Source organism: Microtus ochrogaster, unplaced genomic scaffold (genome assembly GCF_000317375.1).
Source record: "Microtus ochrogaster isolate Prairie Vole_2 unplaced genomic scaffold, MicOch1.0 UNK10, whole genome shotgun sequence".
NCBI classification, from domain to species: Eukaryota; Metazoa; Chordata; class Mammalia; order Rodentia; family Cricetidae; genus Microtus; species Microtus ochrogaster.
The window spans coordinates 9403377-9427711 of record NW_004949108.1 but is presented as its reverse complement, the minus strand read 5'-3'; the positions used below and the strand labels follow the sequence as shown (position 1 = coordinate 9427711).

The 24335-nt window shown below is 42.0% G+C and overlaps 1 protein-coding gene across 1 annotated transcript in view; it reads right to left on the bottom strand.

The window, feature by feature from the left end:
- Positions 1-23334, bottom strand: part of Vsnl1 (visinin like 1) — a 113150-nt gene extending 89816 nt beyond the window's left edge. Inside the window, exon 1 of the mRNA XM_005366550.3 lies at positions 23002-23334. The gene's annotated coding sequence lies outside the window, so the exon portion shown is untranslated. The remainder of the gene's footprint in view (positions 1-23001) is intronic.
- Between the last annotated feature and the right edge of the window lie 1001 nt (positions 23335-24335).

Here is a 24335-nt window from a genome sequence, read left to right as displayed (position 1 = left end):
CAATAACTGTTGTATCTTTTTCTTTTTGATAGAACAGTTTGGCAATAGGACTATTCTAAGCTCTCAGTAGTGTAGTTTGCCAAGTTTTCACCTCCATAATGGCAAGAAAGCAAAACACAAGTCATACAACTGAAATTTGAAATCTGAGCTTTTTCTGGGCTAGCAAAATAGTCCAGATACTGTCTGGAGAGTCCAGTCAGCGGTGGAGGGCCACAGTTCCCACCAAGAGTTATGATCACAGGGATAAAGAACTTCCTTGCAGTTGACTGTGCTACTACAGGTTTTGGATAGAAATGATATTCTTATTTATTATAAAGCATGTTTCATATAAGTTGACTTTGTCCCACTATATAGGCTAATACAAGCATTCTGAGTATTGATGGCGGGTGAGATGATGCTAGGCTAGGGATATGAAATTCCATTTTGACTTACGATATTTTAATCTTATGGTATAATTATTGGGATTTAACCCCATCATAAACTGAGGAGCTCCTGTATCTGTCTCAGGAGGAGATACCCATAGGACGTGTTCCAGTAATGCCACTTCATCATAAATACCTCACATATGCACAACGGGATTATGTAAGCAAGATGTACACTGACCCTGAAGAGGAACAACAGAGCCTTTAGGAGTTAACATGAACGACTAACATTATGTGAATAAAATGATGCATCTAAAATTATGTTGAGAGAAGCAAGTTGGAGAATGATGCCTTTTAATGATCTAATCACTTTAATATAAAAAGAAAAGACAGGAAAAATTGCTCAGTGGTTAAGAGCACTTGTTGCTCTTGCAGAGAGCCTGTGTTGGATTTCCAGCACCCACTGGGTAGATCACAACCCTTCTTAACTCCAGTTCCAGGATCTAGCACCCTTTTCTGATCTCCTTGGGGCACAAGGCACACATGTCCTACACTTACATACATGTCGGCAAAACACTCATACACATGGAATAAAATGAACAGATATAAAAACAAAAGAATCTAATGATACTATATAGATATACACAAACCAAGTCCAAAGAAATGATTGTTTCGTCATGAGGGCTAATGAGTAGGGTGGAGAGGGAAAATAAAAAGAACCCCTAAGTATGAGATGACACTAACACCTTCATCTCTGGTGAGCAGGTCAATGCATATTTGCTAGTTGTTTTGCAACTGAAGTGTAAGTATTTTTGTCACATTTTGTCATGTATACGTCTCTAAAATCCAGACTGACTTTTCTGGGTGCTTCCCAGTGTTGAAATTCATTAATCAAATGGCCATCTATCATTTTGGATGATAGCGTTTCCTTTTAGCTCTTGCCGTAGAAAGCAATTATTCATTCTACAGTAGCAGATTACTAAAGAAGCGCCATGCCCTATACCTGAGGGTTTTACTAACTTAAAGCGTGTTAATTTTAAATTTGGAAGATGTTCCCGTCCACACATTCTATTAGGAATTCTCAGATGATCTTATTCATTTTATTTTATGTCTTTGTGTGTATTGCATGCATGTGTACATATACACATCAGTATATATGCTTGTGGAGGCCAAAGGTCAACACTGAATGCATTCCCCCGTTGCACTCTGAGACAAGAGCTCTCAAGAGACCTGGAACTCACTAATTGGTTAGATTGGCTGGCCCACAATCGTCAGGGATTCTCCTGTCTTCATTTCCCCTGCACTGGGATTGCAGCAATAGGGTTGCACATTTGGGTGTTGGGGATTTGAACTTGGATCCTAAGCCATGTGCTATTTCACTAATCGCTCTCCCTGCTGCTTTTCTAAATTAGCACACAGAGTAATAGATCTCACTGTTGCATTCGCTAAACACATGTTATTACTTGTTCTTACCGGCCATCTCTGCTTATTTCCCATTCCTACGCCTTCCATACTACTCTTGCAGGTCCTTCCTTCTCATTCCACTCTTGTGATATTTAAATTTGATACAGCAAATCACGATGGTAATTCAAATGAATTTTTCATGTTGTTAGAGATGCTTCCGTGATATCACAACTGCATCTACAGTTAGTATTCTCCAGCTAGTCTCTGTGCATTCTGATAATTGCTCACCTGCCTGGGTTCAACAGACTGTGGGAGCACTGCCTGATAGGGATTCTTGGCTTCACTGATGTTTACACTATGTGGACATTCTGATGGTATTTTTTTTTTTAATGACTTAGGAAAATAACTGAGTCAGACTTAAAAAACGTGAGTGTTTTGAAACTCTGTAATAGAAGTAAGCAAGTTGGGGAATGAGCACCTCTTTCAGCCTCCTAGTTTCCTGCCTTTGACCTGAATACAGAAAAGGAGCACGTGATCATCTGTAGTTGTTGTTCTTATGAAATCCTACCCATAAGTGACGGAATGATTTCTTAGAGGGCGCTCTGCATAATCTCACAGGATGGTGTGATACAGACCTTCTTACCGGCACATACTCACACATTCTATTGTCAAAGGGCTCACACTCTCTGGCCGGTTATCTAGTCCCTGCTTTGTCGTGTGCCTTGCAACTTTGTAAATGCCTTTGAGATGGAAAAGACCGAGGGAAGACGCACAAAGGAGGTTATGGGCCACACAGGAAAACTTCGCACAAAGGAGGTTATGGGCCACACAGGAAAACTTTAGTTTAGTGATTAGAAATTTGGACTAGAGTGAAGCAGAAGAAAACCTTGATCCCCTCTTCTGTTGTTATTGAAAATTTCTTTTCTTCTGTCCTGTTTTGTTTTGAGACCGTGTCTCTTATAGCTCAGGGTTGGCCTTGAACTTGCTGTGCAGGTAAGGATGATTTCGAACTCTAGAGCCCCCTGTTTCTACCTCCCAAGTTCTGGATTACAGGTATTTGCCACTACAAAATTAATTTTGTCTTTTTAAATTTTATTTTACATTAACTAATACATTTTCTAAACTTGAGATTCTTTTGAATTAAGCAGACTTGGTAAATGAAAGTGACCCAGGAAAACACACTGTATTTACTTATTTATTGGCAGTGCTAAGGATCAGACTCAAAGTCCTCTGCTAAGGAGTTACACGTCTAGCACTTCCTATTTTGACAGGTTTGTTCTGTGTAGCTCAGGTCTGAGCTTTGACCTTGAATTATGAGCCTCTTCTCTCAGCCTCCCAAGTGCTGAGATTGCAGGTATGTTTTGCTCAGCACAAGAAACTTTTAACAAGGAATATACATTTTCTCTATAACACTGCTATGGATTTTATTTTTGGTTTTTGAGATAGTCTTGCTCTGTAGCCCAGGCAGGCTTAGGGAGTTCTCCAGGCTCAGTCCTCTGAGGACTTGAACTACAGAAGTGAGCCACCATGCACAGCTTTATCACTAATGTACAAGCGAAAAATTAGGTGCTTGGACCAGAAACCAGATGGAAATAGGTCAAATAACTGTAATAAGTTTGCATATTAGGATTATAATATTTATTCTTTCCACTTTTATGTTTTTTTCCACAGTCTTTTTTATTCTCTTTGAGTGAAACTGTTGCTTTTTAAGATTGTAAACTCTGACCACAAGCAGGCAATTCTCAAGCATTCAGCAACTGGCTCTTTCCTTCAGCTTTTAAGAGCTGTCTTGGCTGCCCCAGTCTTAAGGGCGATTGATTGATCGACCAATCATCTCTACTCCCACCATTCTGCATGCTGTATGGAGTGTTGCTAGGCATAACTTAATACTCCATTTCAAGGAACTGGCAAAACAGCTCAGGCTCTTTCTCTGCTGCTGTGCTTCCAAGCACACTGGAAGTTTGCTCACTGGCTTCTTTCATTAGGACCTCCCAGCGGCTCTCAGCCTGTGGGTTGCAACCCCTTCATAGGGGTTGCGTATCAGATATCCAGCATATCATATATTTACACTGTGATTCATGATCGTGGCTAAATTACAGTTAGGAAGTAGCAATGAAAATGATTTTATGGCTGGGGGTCATACCCACATGAGGAACTGAATTAAAGAGTGGCAGCGTTAGGAAGGCTGAGAGCCACCTGCATCAGATGAAGAAAACAGTGCCAGCCTGACGGATTTTGCTCTAGGTCCCGCATCACACAACACAAGGCTGTGATGCCTCAAGTATCCTTAGCTACGAAGCAGCTTTCCCCTTCATGTCACCTTCCTGATTATCCCTTTCCCCAAACATTGGGCATATTAGTCATTAATATGTTTCACTTCTTCTTTCATGAAAATGGCTCTATCAATATTTCATGTCCAGGGGAAGCAGTGGTTTTTTTATACCGAGATGTCCTTAAATTTGATCAAGGTTGGGTTCCTGACCTGTATGGCCCATCACAGGCCAACTGATGGGACTGGGCAGATTAGAGAGATAAAAATAGATGTGCTCATTTAAGAATTTGGAACGCACATCAGATGAAATGGAATCATTCATCAACAATGGATACAAGGGCTCAGTTAGTCAGATGATGGAGTAGCCTGCATGAAACCCCATGTTCAGTGTTCCCCACCACACAAATCACACATGGCATTGGGAAACTAAAGATAGAAAGATCAGAAGTTCAAGGTCATCCTCACTTACATAAAGAACTTGAGGCCAACTTCACAAGAGTAAGCCCTTTAAAAAGTAAGTGGATGCAAAAGTTGGAGGAAAGTTGAAATGGAATGCTCAGATAAAGACCCTTCTTGGACCAAGCAAGCAAAACATACCCAGAGTTCTATTTGGTTCCCACGGCTTTGCTGGTCCTCTGTGTAGAACAAGGCCAAGGGGCAGATGAAACCACATGAATGGCATGCACTCACCTGCTTGGTGCGACAGAAGTTGGCTCTAAACCTAAGGCTAAACTTACATAGGAGAGGAAGAAAGGACACTTGCTTATATAAGTTTATTATTTGTCTAAAGGCCATCACCAGAGAGCAAACATTCATGGCTTTGGTTTGTTAAGAATGGTGCAGTCTTAATGTTAACTCTGTTCTTGTTTCAAGCAAATGTGTTTCCAGACATCTGAAAAATATGATTTGGTTTTTGGATTGTTGAGGTGAAGTCTGAGGGAAATCTATTGAATTATTCTCAAGGATTTGTGAATATGTGAAAACACTAGGCCTTGGAAAATATAATAGTATTGCTCTCAGATGGCATAGCTTTTCAAACACATATATAAATATCATCACTATTATTAAATGTGTTTTTTTTTCCTGAGACAAAGTCATACTCTGTAGTTCAGGTTAAATTCGAATTCATATTATTTTCCTGCCTCAGCTTTCTGAGTTGTTGGAATTACAGGTGCAACCACCATGCCTGGTTGGGATCGAAGCTCAGCAGAATTGTACAGCAATTGGGTAGGCTAGGGTATCACTACCTGGCTGGCTGGGTGATAAAGTTCTGCGGAGCCACATTGTGTGTTTTGCAGACAACCATGTAGGATGGTGGATGGGGACCACCTTCTGAATTAGCTCCTGGGGTGTACTTTGAGGAGTCACGGGGCGGGCAGGTACCTGACAAGGACTCAATCTGAAGTCACACCACCACCATGCCCCTGAACATAACCTTCTTCTTTCTTTCTGCTCCTCACAAATACTCCAACACCGACCTCCTCAACAGCTCTGAGACCTGCACAAGGCCAAGCTGCCTTCGCCTGCAACCTGGATAGTATCAATTAGCCTTTTCCAATTGATCTTACCATGAAAGCCATCTTTACTATAGTCTCTAAAGCTAAGGCACCGGGTTCTACCTATGTGCCAATATCCATATTAATGATAATAATACTGTCGTATAAGGATCATTGTTTGAATTCCACAGCTAAAATGACTCATAAAACTCAGGGCATTTTGCAGCAAAGCTTGATTTGAATCTAGGTTTGATGACAGCGTTCATGCGTGGTTATGTGGCACCATGCTCATTGTATTGGATCAAGGAGCTATCTATAGTTTTAAAACTTTGTGTGGGAGCACATGTGTCTAAAGGATTTTTCCTACTGCTTGTGTGCATGGCTTGCTTTGGCTCCTTCTTTGGATAATGGCATCCCTGCTCTCTTTGCTTGTTGGGAAGCTAATGCCTGTTCTTGACATCTCTAAAAATGGAAAATCATTCTGTCTCTAACCCTCATGCTAGAGTTAGGTCTCTCTCTCTCTCTCTCTCTCTCTCTCTCTCTCTCTCTCTCTCTCTCTCTCTCTCTCCGTGTGTCTGTGTGTCTGTGTGTTTATACTTGCATTCTTTGCTCCTCTATCACTCTGTGTTTCTTACAGAAAGTTATAGAAGTGCTTGACTGTATTTACCAATCCAGAGGGTCACATCAAATGAAAAAGAGGAGGAGCCTATTAGGAGGTAACGCCACTCACAAGGGTGCTTGTAGTTTCTTATGTGGCAGCGATTCTGAAGGATGTCACTTCAGAGGCTGAGGGTCCCTTGGCGATGGACCAACATCAAAGGCTTTGCAATCCCCTGTCACTGGGCCTCCTGGGCGAGGAATAAAGTGGGAGATGCTAAATCCTGCAAAGGAGACTCAGAGTCCTTAGGGAGAAACCTGCAGCAGCAATCCTCCTCCTAAGGCCCTGAGACTGTAAACAAGCCGTAGACAATCCCAGGCGGGTGGAGTTGGAAATCCAACTCTCAACGGATTTCCCATGAATCTGGAATCTCTTACTTCAGCTGCCCATAAATAGGTGTCCCTGCTGTCTTTTCTTATAACATCACATATTTTCCTCTGTCGCACTTAAATCTTATTTGTAATTGGATGCTTTTTTTGGCTATGTTATACCTCTTACTAGATATTTTCTATGAGGGATAGTCTCACGTAGATGATGAAAGCTCAGTAAACGTTGCAAGAACCGAAACAGAGAGCGAGCTCTTCATCCGAAAGCTCGACGGTGAATATAAGGACAAAAGCAATGGGAAGTGAGTTGAAGGAGAGCCGATCTGATTTGAATTTAGAGCTATCACTTGCAAGCTTCAGGACCTTAGGCAAATTGCTTGGTTCCTATCGCAATTTCTTTGCCTAGAGAAGGCACAGCAGATATTTCATGGGATTGCTGCTGAGCATGAGTGGTGTAATCTGTGCTTAATGCACTTGCTGGGGTTGCTGCAGAAAGACAACACATGGAAAGGATGTTTCCCCGACTTGGCATGCTTTATGACACCATCACTACTGCGTTTTCCTCCTTTGAGGCATTACCTGTGGGTCTTTTGAAATGCTGAACACTCGGAAAGCATTTATGAGAAGCACAAAGATCTCTGATGGCAAACACAGCAAACTTCCTCCTTCCTTCCTTCCTTCCTTCCTTCCTTCCTTCCTTCCTTCCTTCCTTCCTTTATTCCTTTTTTCTTTTTTTTTTTTTTTGGTTTTTCGAAACAGGGTTAACAGTCCTAGCTGTCCTGGAACTAGCTCTTGTAGACCAGGCTGGCCTCGAACTCACAGGGATTCACCTGCCTCTGACTCCCGAGTGCTGGGATTAACGGCATGCATATCACGGCCTGGCGGTGAGCACATACTTCTTTTTCTCCTGAAATATCTTCTGTGTATGGTCAGGAATTCCCACCATCCTATTCCACCTTTTAGACAAGGGTTTGTGAGCACCTGACACCCTATGATTCAATTCATTCAGTGAGTATTGATTAAGCATCTATTGTTGGTTAGAAACTGACTAAGGCGCCGAGTGAGCGTACCACTGAATTAAATAAATGCTAAGTCTCAGAACTTTGTTCAAATATGTCAGTCCTAGAAGGACCTAGGCGATTTGTTTATTCGCACATCACTGTAAATAATCATAATTATAGCTCTGTGGTGGGTTCACCACATACAAAACCTCATTTGATATCTACAGGTATGTTAAAGGATAGACTTAATCACTTGTCATTTTACAGGCAAGGAAGCAGATGCTAAGCAACCAAGGGATGGCGACAATGGAGTTTGAACTTCAGTCTTTGTCATTCACAGTCAGAATTTGCTTTCTCCTGGGAAGTCTGGAAGTCAACCACTTCTAATGGTCTAATTGATTTCTGAAGTGGTAAACTGACACTTTATAATTTAATTTCTTTTATTATATCACACCTATAAATGGTTATTTATTTGATAAACAAGATACTAAAATAACTGATGCAAAAATAGGAGATCATAAAAGCTGGATTCTTACTGGTTCAGCCTCCCCACCCTGCATAACTATGGATGGGGTATGAATACATTTAAAAATACCTGATATGAAATTCTCAAAATAAACAAATGTGAAGATTGGTGTTCAGAAAGATTAAATTATTTTGCACAAGGCCACATATACATTAAACGACAGAGTCAATTTAAACTTGACTTTAATATATACTTATATTGTCTTTACTAACTTACTGTTATCTAATCATTAAAATTTCCTTACTCAGAACTGCTATCTTATACCTTATTAAACTGAACCATTGAGGAATGAATGGCTTTGTCCAAACTTGTAAAATAAAAAGTCAACTCAAGCATGAATCGGATTGGCTCTTATTTGAACGAGACATATTCCCCATAGGCTTGGGCATTTGAACTCTTGGTCCCCCGTTGGTGGCACTGTTTGGAGAGGTTACGGGGAGGGTACCCTTGGTGGAGCCTCTGAGAGTTTAAGGCCTGGTCCCACTTTCAGTTTACTCTCTGTTTTGTGCTTGGGTTAAAGATGTGACCCCTCAGCTTCCTGCTCCTGCTGCCTGCCGTATCTCCTCCTTGCCGCTATGAACTCCACCTCTGTAGCTGTCAGGCAAAATAAACCCTCTCTTCTTTAGCTTGCTTTTGGTAACAGTATCGTATAACAACAACACAAAAGTAGCTAATTCAGCTCTGTTCGTTTGTTTTCCATTCACCGCTCAGACCTAATTGGAGCCTCTGGCCACAATAAATAACAGCAAAGCTCATTTTAAATATGTAATTGGCATGAAGGTAAATATTTTAATGTTGCAATATTTCTGAATTTGAGATAATTTTAAAGTCACAGCCTTCTTCTTTGTGTGAGAAACGTTGCAGGGTTTGAAACACATTGGTGGGGAAGGCTGGAAGCTGTTTGTCATTAGCCACTTTGGCACAACTGTGGTCCAGAGACAAATGCAGGATGCTCTCCAAGGATCAGTAGCCAAAGCAAAGCACTCCAAGAAGTTTCTTCAAGCTTCTTGGACTATCCTTACATTTTTTTTCTCCTTTTCCTCTTCAGAAGGAAATCAGAATTCAATGAGGACCTTATACATGCCAGAGATTCTTCTAAGTACTTCCAAATACATGGCAGTAGTCCTTGCTATTAATTTCAGGGTGTAATTTTTGTATTCCAAAGTGTTTGCAGCTTGTTTGTGACCAGACACACAGCAGACCTCTCCCATCTACACTGTATTTTTCTCTGTGGAGAAGCAATTCTGCTTTGGATAAAACTGGTTGCCGATTGTTCCCTACCTGGGATGTGGAGGCTTCATTTAAATTCTTATTCAAATAAACAATATGGGTACTTATGAGATTTGTATAAGTCACTCTCTTCATTTCTTTTTTTTTTTTTTTTTTGTGACAATATACGTCATGAAAACACTTGATGAAGGTCCAAGCAGCGCATCATGGCCGGGAAAGCATGGCAGTAGAAACGCAAGGTGGCTAGTCACATTGTGTCATAGCTGGGAAACGGGGAGAGAAGAATGATGGTGATCATCAAGGTTTCTTGCCCCTGTTGTGTTGAGTGTGGGACCCAGATTCCCAGGATGCTGCTGTCTACATTCATGGGGGAAGGGGGTTTCTCTTCTTAGGTTAATCTTTCTGGAGCACCTTTACAGACATGGCCAGAGGTGTGTCTCCTACATGACTCTATACAGGGTCAACTTGACATTCAAGACTCATCACCATGAGATTCAAGCAGTAAATGAGTATTTGGAAATATTAGGTATTTTTTTTTTTGGTATTGATAGTGTTGTTGAGATGTTTAAAGATGTATAAAGATATGCATTTAAACAGTCATATATGAAATGGTAGCGTGTCTTAATGTATTGAAACTAATCCACTGGAGGGGGTGGCTAGTACTAGAAGTTAACCCAAGTGTCTTTTACAATGGCCCTTAGAGCCAGTTGATGGGTACATGGAAACTGCCAAATCCTCTCTACTGTGTATACTTTCCATATAATTAGAATACAGATATCCCTGTAGTGTGGTTGGGGGTTGTCAGGGGTCCTTGGGTTTGAATAGGACCCCTCACTGAGTAGCTTTGTGTGTCTGGGCACAAACAGTTTCCTCTCTGAGACCCACTTTCTCAGCTATGGAATGACTCACCCTAAGTGCTCACCTAATAGACCTGCGACATGAAATCAAGGAGGCCATGTGCAGAAATCTCCAGCACAGTTCCTTGGATGTGCTAAGCTCATTACAGAATAGCTGACTGTTATTATTATGGCCCAAGGAAAGGCTCAAACAGTTATTTGAATCCAGTCTTGGCTCACAGGCAAGATGAGCGGCAGAAACCTTCTATACATGCTAGCTTCTAACAACACCTCTTTGGACGAGAGTCAATTTTCCCAGTTTCCCCTGTGTTCTGGGTGACCTCAGTCCGTGTCTCTTTCCTAATGATTCCCCGCTCTCAGTTCACACTACAGCTTGTCTGCTATTTGCACAGCAATTCTGGTCAGGTCCTCTCACTTTAAGAACCATACGGTCTTGCTGAACATAGCGGACAATGAGGACTACTGAGAACTCAAGAACAAGGGCAATGGGTTTTTGATCCTACTGCACGTGCTGGCTTTGGGGGGGCCTGGGCAGTTTGGATGCTCAACTTACTAAACCTGGATGAAGGTGGGTGGTTCCTTGGACTTCCCACAGGTCAGGGAACCCTGATGGCTCTTCAAGCTGATGAGGGAGAGGGACTTGATCGGGGGAGGGGGAGGAAAATGGGAGGCGGTGGCAGGGAGGAGGCAGAAATCCTCAATAAATAAATAAATTTAAAAAAATAAAATAAAATAAAATCCAAAAAAAAAAAAGAACCATGCCATTTTGTCTTATTCCTCAAAGCCAAAATCAGTTTCCTGAATGGGTTTGCTACACAGTTTGCTCCCATTATTGTTTCAAACACGCCCTATCATGTTTCCCTTTCCTAACCTGGTGTATTATCTTGGACTAGTCTGTATTTATAGTAAAATATTTTATTACAATAATTTTTCATGTGTGTATTGGCAGGGGGTGCAGTTCTTGGGGTTTGAACCTAGGTTGCCAGGTTAGGCACCGAATGTCCTTATCCACTAGCCATCTCCTTGGCCTCTGATCTATATATTTTCAGATTACTTTTGGGTGTCAGAAAAATGATTATTTTAGAAATTAAAAGCCTTAGCATTCTTTACACATAAATTTGTACTTTGTATTCAGTTTGGTTTCTTTCTTTCTTTCTCTCTCTCTCTCTCTCTCTCTCTCTCTCTCTCTCTCTCTCTCTCTCTTTTCAGCACAGTCTTATTTGTTTTTGGTTTTCTGAGTCAGAATCTCATTTTGTGGTCTCAGGTGGCCTGGAACTCTCTATGTGGATGAGGCTCGTCTTCACCAGCGTCTTCGTGACTCTGACTCCTGACTGCTGACTTCGCAGGCATGCACAACCACGTCTGCCTCTCAGCCCATTGTGATGTAGTCATGATGAGGAAATAGTAATGGGTCTTGCTTTCTTCTCTCATCTGCTCTGGACAGGCGGTGAGGGAAGAGGTTGGCACAGGAAATACGCAAGATCTTCTGAGCAGGGTCACAGCATCCTGGACGTTAGTGTCCTGTGAGTCAGATCCAGACCATTTCTCACTCTTCTGAGATGTGTGAGGGATGACACACCCCTCAGTGATGAGCAACGCACAATCAACTTCCTAATTATTCCTACTCTACTGGTCTCTAGTGACATGTCACCTGAATAAGCCAGGTGTTGCTAGCCATACTTTCTTTTTTCTGATATTCTCCAATTTTGCAGGAGATCTACTGTGAATACAGCGATTATAATACATCCCCAGAGCTGCCAAGAGGGGACAATATTTTCTGTTAGGAAGCCTAGATTTGGGTTCCTAAGAAAGGATCAAAATTTGGTTATTGGTGCTGTAGCTCTGTGACATTTATCATCCTACCTTTGGGCCTGCAGTTGGAGTGGGAAGGAACAGAAGGGCAGAAGGACAGATTTTAGCTGACAGAAACTTTATGTAAAACTTCCCCAAGATCAGTATCTTGCTTTTTGAGTTATCTTCTTAGAAACTGAGGTTAACCTAAAACTCTAAAACTAAGTAATAATAATAAATAATAATAATAAATAATAATAATAAATACTCTCCTTCCCCTCACATACAATGTGTGGTGTGTGTTCACAAATGCTCGACTCTCCCCCTAACTGCTAATTAAACAGGCCAGGTCAAAGTTTCACTGAAGAGTATAATAACTCAGAGAAGAGAAGTTACTTCTCCAAGGTTGAGCCCCACGATGCCAAGAGTATAACTCTGACATCTGAAACACATATCTAATTAGTCCCATAATTAGTCCTGACCTCCATGCAACCCTCACCCCAGAGTTCACCTTCTGGTCTCCTTAAAGCTGGTTTCCTGACTGAGCACTCCAGAAACAAAAGAAAACGCTAATAAGCGCAGTCTCGCACAAGGTCCCTTTGGCGACAGCCTTAGAAACAGAGTTAACTCAAGCTTCAATAGACCCCATAGCCTTGACCACAGGACCAAATATAGTCATTACTAGTGTGAAAATTCGATCTGTAGGTAAAGATGCCATACAACAGAAAATCCCCCCCCCCCCAAGGAATGTTTCTACAGAAGTCTTTGAGAAAAACTGAGTTTTGGAAACATTTCTTCAAGGAATAAAGTCTACCATGCCCTTGCTACCAACTTTGCATCACCACTTCCCACTATGCCAGACTGGGAAGTCTTTGTAGACGCCATTTTAGTGCCATCTCCATGAGCTTTTGTTTGTTATGAAGCAGTGGTTCTACTGTGGCCTTTAAGATTGATTGACTCTTATTTTCTGTGTGTAAGTGCTGGCCGAGAATGTATGTATGTGTCCCACATCTATGCCTAGTGCCCATTGGGGTTAGAAGAGGCCATCAGATCCCTTGCAAATGGAGTTGCTGTAGACAGTTTTGAGCCACCATGTGAACTAAACCTGAGCATTCTGCAGGGGCAGTAAGTTATCTTCACAGCTGAGACATGTCTACAGACCCCCCTTCTTGAAAAACATTTTGCTTAAAAATTCAGTCAAACATCTATGACAGTGTCCTGAAGAAGCTGAGAATGTATCATGTATGTATGTGTATGTTGTATGTATGTATGCATGTATGTATGTATGTATTTTTTCCTTCACTTCTGTTTGAGGACTACCCTTTGTTCATGACCTATTTACATTAGAACATTCCTCTAAAGCCCACAGCAACTGAAGGGTTTTGGAGTCTAACCCTGATAGCCTTATATTCTGCAATGCAGACTTATGGGCTCGATTTCTGCCATTTTCTAGGTGTTATTTGATAGACATTCCCTTGATGAGCAAAGCATACATGAATGACAGTGGCAGAGTGGGCACAAGTGAAGGATGGTGCTTCCTGGAATGCATTACATGTGTTAGAGGACCCTCGGAAGAGAATGCGAAGGAAAGGGAAGACAAAAGTTGAAAGGGTGACTGGGTTTGGGTAGCTGTCCCCTGACCCTGTGACACACACCATCAAGCCACTGGAGTGGGAGGGGACTGGCCATCAGTTGAACATCAGCCACCTGACACTTTGGATTCTTTAGTTGGAAATGTATCTTAAGTCAATGACGGAAAATTCTTTCAAATAGATGCAGAAATACAACTCAAAGCTAGGACATCAATTTGGTTAGCATGGCTTTACTAAGGTTGCGTTAGCAACTCTACCTGGCATACATGTGTATTAACTATAATTCCACCTCAAACCTACTTGAGAAAAATGCAGCAGAACTCATCTGTGCTGGACTGGGAGAAATAGTGAGTGCAGCCTGAGAAGGTGGGCAGGAGGGAGAGGGATGGGCAGAGGAAAAGGAGGAGGTCTGTGTGGGAGGGATTGCTTCCTAGGTGCCACACTATTTCAGTTGCTACATGTGCAAGTATGATGGCCCTCGGCACTCCTACTAAGAAAACCAGCACCAAAGATTGGAACCAAAAGCCCTGCTCCATTCTGGGATTCACCTCAGACTCTTCTTTTTATGTATGGAAGCCTCAAAATGCAGGACCAACATTTGTCAACCTCAAAGGGAGAAAAAGATGTTTATACCTGAAGACTAGAAAGGTACTTAAGTCACCCAGTAAATGAGGAAGAGTTAGAAGAAGGGGAAAACAGCCTTAAAATAGTACGATCATGGTGTAATGGTGTGTGTGTGTGTGTGTGTGTGTGTGCGTGTGTGTGTGTGTGTAGAAAAATGCAAACAAGTTTTTGGTTTAATGGGAAAGAGCTGTTGGAATTTTTATTTTAAACTGTAAAAGCCCTGGAAGAAAAGAATGAAAGAGATTCTAAAAGACTCCTCCCACAGACACAGGCAGGAAGATTAGTCACGGGGTGAGCTGGAGTAGTAGGGCAGCTAGAAGGAGGGTGTGTTTTGGGAGGTAGTGAAGGATAGTAGCTTCAAAGTATAACATTTTCCCATGAACGAGGCAGAGCTCTTGAGCTGTTTTTACTAAATTTGGTGCTCAGCTGTAGGGCGGAAACGGAAGACAAGAGCCATATTATTTGCCCACCAAGTACCAACCTATAGCAAAGCTTATATGTGTTCAGTTAGGAAACGAACTTGAAGCTGCCTTTGCAGTTCTCAGCTATATGTAGATACCACATGGAGGAGTGATGGAGACAATGAAGAAGGTGCATCCAAAGGAGGAATGAGAGAAACTAGGAGTCTGAGGTCTCCACGCAGGCATCTGTTTCTTCCCGACCTTCTTCTTCTGTGCATCGAAACCACCTTTGCTTTTATTTATTTCTTTTCAGTACAAGAAGTCCTATAACCCACGTGGCCTTGAGTTGCTGAGTCTCTTGCCTCTACCTCCCCCATTTCACTTGACTTACTGTATTGTATCCATGCTCTTTATTAGGCATAATTTCTTGAGGGTTGTCACAATATCTTATTTTAGGTTGTTCTATAGTAACTAAATGATATGACAACTTAGTGACCCAAACAGTATTGATTCTTGGTGAAAAGGATGACGGCAAGGATATTTTATCATTTATTGAATATTTTCAGTAATGAGGGTTTGTTTTCCATACATACTTTTTTTTTTATTCAAGAGGGCTGTAAATGACTTCAGAAATGAGTGTGAGGGATGAACTAATTTATAGAAGGTCATACAACCAATAAAATACTGAACTGCAGGATTTTATCTGGTTGAACTTGGCTTGAAGATTTTCATTTCCCCCGAATAGTGAGGATTGAACCTGGGATCTTATGCTTTATCTGAACCCCCTTCTTTATTTTATTTTGAGGCAAAATCTTATTAAGTTGCTTAGGCTGGCTCTGATTGCACTCTGTAGCTATATCAGGTGTGTGTGTGTGTGTGTGTGTATTTATGTATTTGAATGTGTTGATGTATGTGTGCTGATACATGTATCTTCATGCACATCTCTGTGAGCCTGTGTGTGTATTTATGTATTTGATTGCCATGATTTATGTGTGCTATACATGTATCTACATGTGTATCTCTGTGATCCTGTATGTGTGTATGTGTGTGTACTTACGTATTTGAGTGTGTTGATATATGTGTACTGATGATACATGGACCTACATGTGTGTCTCTGTGATCCTGTGTGTGTAAATGTGTGTATTTATGTATTTGAGTGTGTTGATGTATGTGTGCTGATACATGGATCTACATGTGTCCCTATGATTGAACATATATTTATGTGCTTGAGTGTGCTAATACATATATCTACATGTGTGTCTCTATCTTGTGTGAGTGTGTGTGCACACATATGTGTAATTTAGAGGTTGATGTTGGTATCTTTCTCTGTCTTATTTTTTTTCAGTTCGCTGAACTTAGAGGTCCCCAGTGCAGCTGGTCCGGCTAACTAGCAAGCAAGCTCCAGGGATCTCCTGTCATTGCGCCCAGCTTTTCACACCTGTGCTGGCAATAGAGTCCAGGTCCTCATGCTTATGCAGCAAGCACTTTCCCAAGTCAACTCCAGACCCTGAACTTGCAGCTTTTCTTCCTTATTTCCTCAAGTTGTTGAGAACACAGTCCTGGGCTACCATGACGGCCTGAACATTCTTGACTATGTTTCCTGTCATTTTGTTTAAGCTCAGTCAAATCTTCGTGGTGAGTTTCCTCAACACGATCTAAACTGACAGAGGCTCGAAAGGATGCTTTCCATCTCGCTTAGAGAAATGAAAACTTTTACGATCATTTAAAGGAAAACTAACAATTTTGTATCTGCAAATTAAATTTCTTTTACATTTTAACTTTGCATAGGACTTGCTGTGTGAACAAGAAAACATAACATGAAATGCTTCATGTAAACATTATAAGAGCATTCGAATTTTGGAGTGAATATTGTTAAGAGTTTTGACGACCTCATAAAACCCAATCCAAGAATTTCAAAGAGCAAGAGTTCCCACTGAAGATGCGAACAACACCAGCTGACACTTGCACGTAAAGTAATGGCACTAATATGTCACCACTAATGATAACACTTGATGAGTCTCCAGAGGGACGGTTGACTTAGAATTTAAATACCGGCTCTCGAGAAATTAGAGACAAATTTGTGAATGCAACAAATGAACACAGCCAGTGCAAAATACAAACCAGCAGGGCAGCCTGAGATTCAGAGGCTGCTGGGTAGGAAACAAACCACAGCAATCATTCTAAAGTGCAAACATTACGTTCTTCTTAGTCACCTTAATGAAAGTTTACCTGTGCTTTGAAATACAGTCAACATGGTAACAATTTGCAAAAAGAAATCTATTTATACATGGCTTGTCAACAGTTTTAGGTCTTTTCTAGCCTCAGAGATAGTAAGTAAACACAAAGATAGAAAAGAAAAATATATTTATAGTTTCTATTTTTAGAAAGGTACTTATATGAGGAAGAGTAGAGAAATAAGATTATGTTTCTGGGCCTATAATAATTGATAATAATTCTGATCTGTTAGCACTGTATTTTATGGACAATATTTAAAAATGAAATATTTTTAATTAAAAGAGACCCAATTTCTTAAAAAAAAAAAAAGCCCAGCAATTATTGTATTGTCTGTCTTGAGAGATTGAGAGCGACTTGGTGCATGAGAGTACTCCAGGTCTTAACTGTAATTTGTACAAAAGAGTATAAAATGTTCACCCAGGCGTTATTCAATAAGCCATTGGAAATAATGTCGAGGGCTATATTTTTTTTTTATCAAATGTAAACAATTGGTGGTCATCAGTGTAAGGTCAGCACTGTGCCAAGGCAATGGAGACATCCAGAAAAGGAAACTTACCCGGCTTGGCTTGTATGCGTGAAGTAGCTAACGCATGTAGAGCGTCCGTGTAATGTATCCACAGGTACCTTAATAGTAAAGCATCGGATCTCCTTGAGGATTCTTCAGGAATTGGCTATTCCATTTTGTTTCATTCATTAAGTAGTTCCTAATGCATTCCCAAGATCCTTTGCCCAGTTAAATTCTCAATGAGTTGGGGCATGAGCAGCTCAAATTATTTTGATTCACTTAGGAAAACCGTCATTAGATGCAAACCATAAATGGGAAATGCAATGTTATGGTCCCTTCACAACAGGATCACATTGACACAACCCCACAGCTCCAAAGACTATGATCTAAATAAATATAGTGCTTAGCTGCCGTAGTCTAGGTTTGTATTTTTGACTTATCAATATCAATTCTTGTATATAGACAATCTAATTCACCTTTCTACTTATTAATAAATAAGTAAGCAGTTTTATCTTCTTATATTTTATTATTATCCCTTTGAAACTTGTTTGCTTTCTAATGAGAGACAGAAAGGGGATCGATCCAAATGGGAAGAGAGGAGAAGAGGAATTAGGAGGAGCAGAGGGAGGAGAAATTGTGATCAGGATATATTGTGAGAGGAAAAAAATCAAATTAAAGGAAATAGAAATAGAAGAGTGGTTTAAAAATGACATTCTTGTCTTTCAGGTTGTGAGCCTAGCCTGTAACAGCCGAGCATCCTACGTTTAAAAGAACTGACGTAATGCTCTTATATATTTACTAAAAGAAAATTGTAAAACATTCTTTAGTATATAGCATTTGATTTCAGTAAAAAGATACTAGATTTTTTGAGTATGTATGTGTGTGTAATGTCTGTGCCCGTGCCTGTGCCTGTGCGCGTGTGTGTGTGCGCACATGCATGCTCACGCATGGGGGTGCATGTGTTCAGATGCATGTGTGCGCGTGGACGTTGAGTTGACCCTAGAGGTCTTCCTCTGTTGCTCTCCATCTTGCTCTTTGAGACAAGAGCATTCACTGATGCCAGAGCTCACCGACTCTGCTTGTTGGCCCGTTGGCTCCAGAGATCTGCCTGTTTCTGCCCTCATCAATGGTAGGGTTTCAGATGTGTGCCACTGACCCTGGCTTTTATGTGGGTTCTAGGGATCCAACTGGGGTCTGATGCTTCTTCAGCAGGCACTCGACATTACCTCAGTTTCCCAAAAGATATTTAAAACAAAGTTAATTGTGTATATGATCATTACAGAAACGATTTATTTGCTATAGCTGAATGTTACATGCAAATATTTACCAGATAAATATTAGTTTCTGCTAAGGAATATATATAGATACTATGAAAATACTAAAGACCATGATTTCATACAGTCCATAAAGCCTTCAGGCTATAATTTTCCTTAAATACCATCTACATTATTTATGTTGAAAGAATGGATTAGATAACTATATGGGAGACAGAAATAGCAATCATTCTTTATTGTTACACATTTTTTTTCTGTCTTTCAGAAGAATTAATGTTTATACCTATTACATATAACTGAGATGGTATTTATTTCAACCTTAGATTTGTTGAATGTATTCCCTTCTTTGTATGTATGTATGTGTATGTGTACATGTCTGTGTTCACGTATGGAAGTCATAAATCAAGCTCAATCCATCTATCCACCTTGATTTTTCCTTTAGTTGTTATTGTTAATTTTGTTTTGTTTTCTTAGACAGTCCCTCACTAGGAACTGGAGCTCCCTGATTAGGCCAGGACAGCTAGTCATTGAGTCCTAAGGACTGGCCTGTGTCTGTCACCCTAGTGCTGGGATTTAAAGCATGTACTGCTATACCCAGCTTCTCATCTGGGTCCTGACGATTGAATGCAGGTCTCAATGTTTGCACGCAAGCACTTCACCAACTGAACAGTCTTCTAAGTCCCCATAAACCCTATTCCTTCTGTTAAAGTAACTGCTTTACGTTCCTAGATAATCACATATTTGAGGTGCACAGAAACCACTCAGTACAATGAAGAGGACCTTTTGAAGTGACATTAACATACCAGGTTTAGCAATAAGAAGTCACATTTGCTACTGATATCAATGCTGTGTGCCATCCTGCGGAACTCCTTTGGGAGTCTCTCTGAAATGTCCAGCATCCGTATCTGTATGCAACTCAACTAAACACAACCTTCCCGACCGCACTATTCTATATACAGAAGATCCTGTACAGAAAGGCTATTAACATTCCCAGGCACGTTTCTCAGTTACAAAACATACTTCATATATAGTCAACCGAAGCAAGACCCTTAGCAGCCGCAATCCTCTGGACCTCCGCAAAGGCTGCCTGGTATTCAGAACAGCCTGGGACAGAATTCCAAAAATCAAGATTTTTTTTTTAAATAAACAAACATATCCAAGACTAGAGATCATCCCTTTTTAGAAAACATTTACCAGCAAGAAAGGGAATGACATCACACTGTTAATTAGTACATATGCTTGGAACCCTTGCTACCTCGGGTTAACAACATCTAAGGCTGCTTAGCTCCTTTTGTGAATGGAAAAGAACCATCAACAAGGCCTTCCTCTGGCCTGCCTCCACCTGTCACAGTCCTACCCCCATGCTTCATCCTTTGGGGGCTAGGAAAAGCTGGCATTGCCTCCTGGGGACATTTGTGCTGGTTGTAGCTCTCTTCCCGAGTGTCTGGGAGATTATATTTTTGGAGAAAGAACAGGAGGGCCAAGATTATCTTTAAAAGGCATGAAACTGTGTGTAGGCACTCTGGAAATATTTTTTTATGGATGAAAAGGAGAAAATGGGGGAGAAACGGAGAAAGCAAGGGGTAAGGAAAAGAAGAGAAGAAGGGGCGGGGGGAGAAATGAAGTGGCCATAAATGTGTTTTGGGGCTCTAGTTCAGCTCCTGAGTGAAGAAAGCCGCCCAAGAGGAAGGAAGAAAGTACCATCCAAAAAAAAGCTGTGTGTGTGCTTGAAGAGCTCCAACGGGAGTAAGCAACCCCTCTACCCTCCTTCCTAAACTCACTTCAGGTTAAACCCACCAAGTGTTCTCCCAACAGCACTCCCCCCATGCCTCCCCAGGTGACTTCCCCTGGAGGGTTTCCATAGAGCCTGGAGATGCGGATCTGTGATTTGGCTTTTGCCTTCCAGGAGCCAGGGATTTGACAGAGTCTGCTGTATGTTTACCCTGCAGTTTCTTTTCTCCACTCCATCTCTATCCCTGCAGCTGCAGCAGTTTGGGAAGAGGCTAGACTGGCAGAGGGGTGGAGATGGCACCTGCAGTAGCTCTGAAGTCTGGAGTCCCTGAGGATTCTGGGAGCTGGGCCAGGAGAAATGCATCTACCCCAGGCAGGTCTCATCCAGGAACTACCCTTGCCTCTGTTGGCTGATGTGTCCCCAAAATTCTAAAGGTCTTAAATAAATTGACCAAGATGCACAGAACACCAGAGAGAGCAGGCTAAACAATAAAATTTTTGAAAAAAGGCAACTCAATGAGGTGGGTTTATTAGAAGTGAGGGGCAATGGGAAGGACGCTAAGGAGAAAGAGTTTAAAAAGCCCCCTCCTCACCCTGCAAAACCATCTCACACCATATAAGAAGCCCAGGCATACATATCCAAAAACTGCAGCTGTGTAGCTGAAGATGCTGTACACTGCAGAGGCGAAGGGAATATTTACACACAGCATGACTTTTTAATTGTCCCATAGACTGGAAGTTAATTGGCTTTATCTAGTTGCTTGGCCTCATCTGTAAAACCAGAGGTTTGAAATAGACACTGTCTAAAGGATTCTGCCTGATTTGAGCCTCTATACCTGTCAACCTGGGAGCCAGGGAATCTGAGACCCAACATCAATGATCTTTAATATGTGACTCCCCATTTCCTCTGCCTCCTATTTATCAATGCCGAGTGTCGCATGCACAGGTCATTGAACTGACGCCAACACTCAACCGATGGCAAGGAGTATGGCACAAATGTGACGATGACTGGTCGTTATGCCCTGGAGTAAGGAAGAGGAGAAGCCCTGTGATGTCTACTTTGGGTTTCCAAGGAGAGTCTATTCTAGAATTTTCTATCCCAGGTTTTATGCATCGAAGTAAATTACATATTCCGTTGAGGGCTTGAAAAATAGCTGGACTGATCAAATCATCAAAAGATGTCTAACATGATCCTCCCTTGCTATTCAGGGAAATTTTTATTTCGTTTCACTCCAGAGGAACAGATCAACTTTTCTGTGGGAATCCAGTACACACCAGCTCCTCTTCTCTTGTCTACCTCATACCACTCGGCCAACCCGCTTCAATGCAGCATTTTCTGGGGGGTGATTTAGCTCTCACGTCTTGGCGAGAGTGCCCTAGCGAGTAAGGTTTACAATGGTGCAGACCCCACCCCCCATGCCACACACGATTGGAGACAGTTTAAATGACAATAAGGTAAAATGAGTTTGCACAAGTTTCATTTTAAATTTGCCTCAGCCTAAAATTCCTTTCAATTAAGAAGTAAATACGGAGAAATCAAACTCCCCGACTTCTCATGTCTTCAAGTGGGAAGTGGGACAGGGACAGGGTATACATTGTGTTTTCCACACCCACCAGCAATCCCATCTCATTTTAGTCTCCAGAATATGGACAGGAGGGCAACTCTGGAAAAATGGATTCCCACTCTGGCATCTCACTGGGTACCAATCCGTGCCGAGATGAGCGCTCTCCCTCTCCTAGCCTGTGAAAAGCGTCCCCAGCCTCTCTACACCCCCCCCACACACACACACATTCTCACACCCTGGAGGGTATTCTTTGGTAATCTGTTTTTCCCAAACAGGGTTTGACCTTGTGAAGACCGTTCTTCTACTTTTCCGGGCTAGGAACAACCCAATTTAAGTCAAAACACAGAACGACCTTTTCTCCTTTAAGACAACATTACCAAATGCAAGGTGCCAGGGGGTGCAGTTCTCAGCCCTGCATTCCGGAAGGCGAATGCCGCATACAGAGTCAGGTAGCTAGTTAGGGTTTGCGAGTCCCCAACCAGACACTCTTGACTCTGCTAAAAAAAAAATCAAAACGCTGTAGAATAGCTTTCTTAACAATTCATCATCGCGAAGAAGAAAAGGAAATAGCATTTCCTAAGTACTAAACAACATACTTGTGCGCCTAACGCCTTGGATTTTAAACACTAGCATCCTGCATAGCAACCAACGGTGATGCCCACACTAGCCTCAATCCACTCAGTTTTACTTAGCAAACACCTTTTGTGCTCCTCCACGGTGGAAAAAAAAATGGTGCACCAATTTCACGTATGACAGGTTGGTCCTTAACTGCAACCGCTCAATAGTTTGATCAGCAACTGGGAAACTTCACAGTCGTTTAATAAGCCACTTAATTCTGACTAAGGAAACCCACCTATTTGTAGTCCTCTACTAAAAAAAAGCACCCAGTCTCACCTGTCTTAAATCTAGCCGACGTCCCCCGAACACGCCGCATATAAACACTCCTCCTTCCCACACCGCGTTATCCCAAAAGGTCCCCCATGAACCAGCAGCACATTCAACTGCTAACGCTAACCAAGGCAATTGTCACCATGCATTTAGAACGCATCTATGCAAAGCAAAATATGTGACAATAGCCAAAGCATCTCCTGACAATTGGCTGCGCTACACATGCAAAATAAAATGCAACGAAGATTGTATTTTCCACTTACAGTTTATAGCGCTGTGCACCGTCCCTTAATGAAAATGATAAAACTCAACAGTTCTTTCAAAAAAATATATATATATTTAATTCGGGCTAACGGCTAAGCCGTCTCTGTGAGTGGTTCTCCCTCGCTCCTTTTCTAGGAGCTCCGGGCTGCTTAAATCCCTCTTGGATCGCGCCTTGCAAAGCCAGCGGTCGCTGCAACACGCTCGGGTGAATCTCTGCTGCAGATTGGGAATCCCATAGAAAAACCTAGGGTCCCTGGAGCTGCGTGCGCAAGCGCGCAAGCCTCCACCTCGCTGATCCTCGCCCCGCCTCCTCCCTCCTCCGGTGGCTACACAGACCAGCCTGGAGAGTTGTGACCAAAAGCCGCTTGGCGATGGCGCATGCTCACATGAAGGGTTTGGAGTTTCTGCGGGTGAATTCCAAGGCTCCGGATTTTAGCAGATACTTGAAAGGAGACTGGGAAAAGGAGCCCAGCTAACTCCAACCCCTGCACCGGGACAGGCACGAGGTAGGGCTGAAGGTATTCATTCACCACGCCCTGAGATTCCGGGGCCAAGTGACTTGAAAGCTACGTCGGAGGAGACACGAACACTGGGGCATGTTTTTTCCCCGCCGCTCTCAGTTTTAGTCCGGCCCTTGGCCACCTTCTGTCATACTGTAAGGTGAAGAAAACAGCAGAAATCCCAAAAGAACGATTCCAGCTAGACCCTAAGCCCCTGTCCTTGCACCACTGAGAGAATGGATGCGATGTGCATTTTGTCCTGGGGACATTTCCCCCAGAGGGTTGGATTCTAAGAGAAGGGGAGCCAAGTGCCTGGTGGCTGGGCCTTGTAGGAGCATGTGTCATATATATGTATACACACACACACATATATATATATATACATATATATATAGATATACATAGAGATATAGATATGGACATATATGTATATATTTCATTTATTCATATAATATATTTCTTTTTTTAAAAAAGAAAACACTTTTTTCCCCCATTTTACATACCAATCCCAGTTCCCACTCCTTCCTCTCCTCCCATTCCCTCCACCTTCTCTCCATCCCTCCTCCCCCCATCCACTCCTCAGAGAGGGTAAGGCACATTGATTTGAGAAAGGTCCAAGGCCCTCCCTACTATATCTAGGTTGAGTAAGGTATCCATCCAAAGAGATTAAGTTCCCCCAAAGCCAGTAGAAGCAGTAGGGATAAATCCTGGTACCAATGCCAGTGGCCCCTCGCAGTCTTCCCCAGCCATACAACTGTCATCCACATTCAGAGACCCTCGGATCAATGAGTCTTAAGGAGAGCTGGGCTCAAGGCTTCGGAACCCTGGTGACT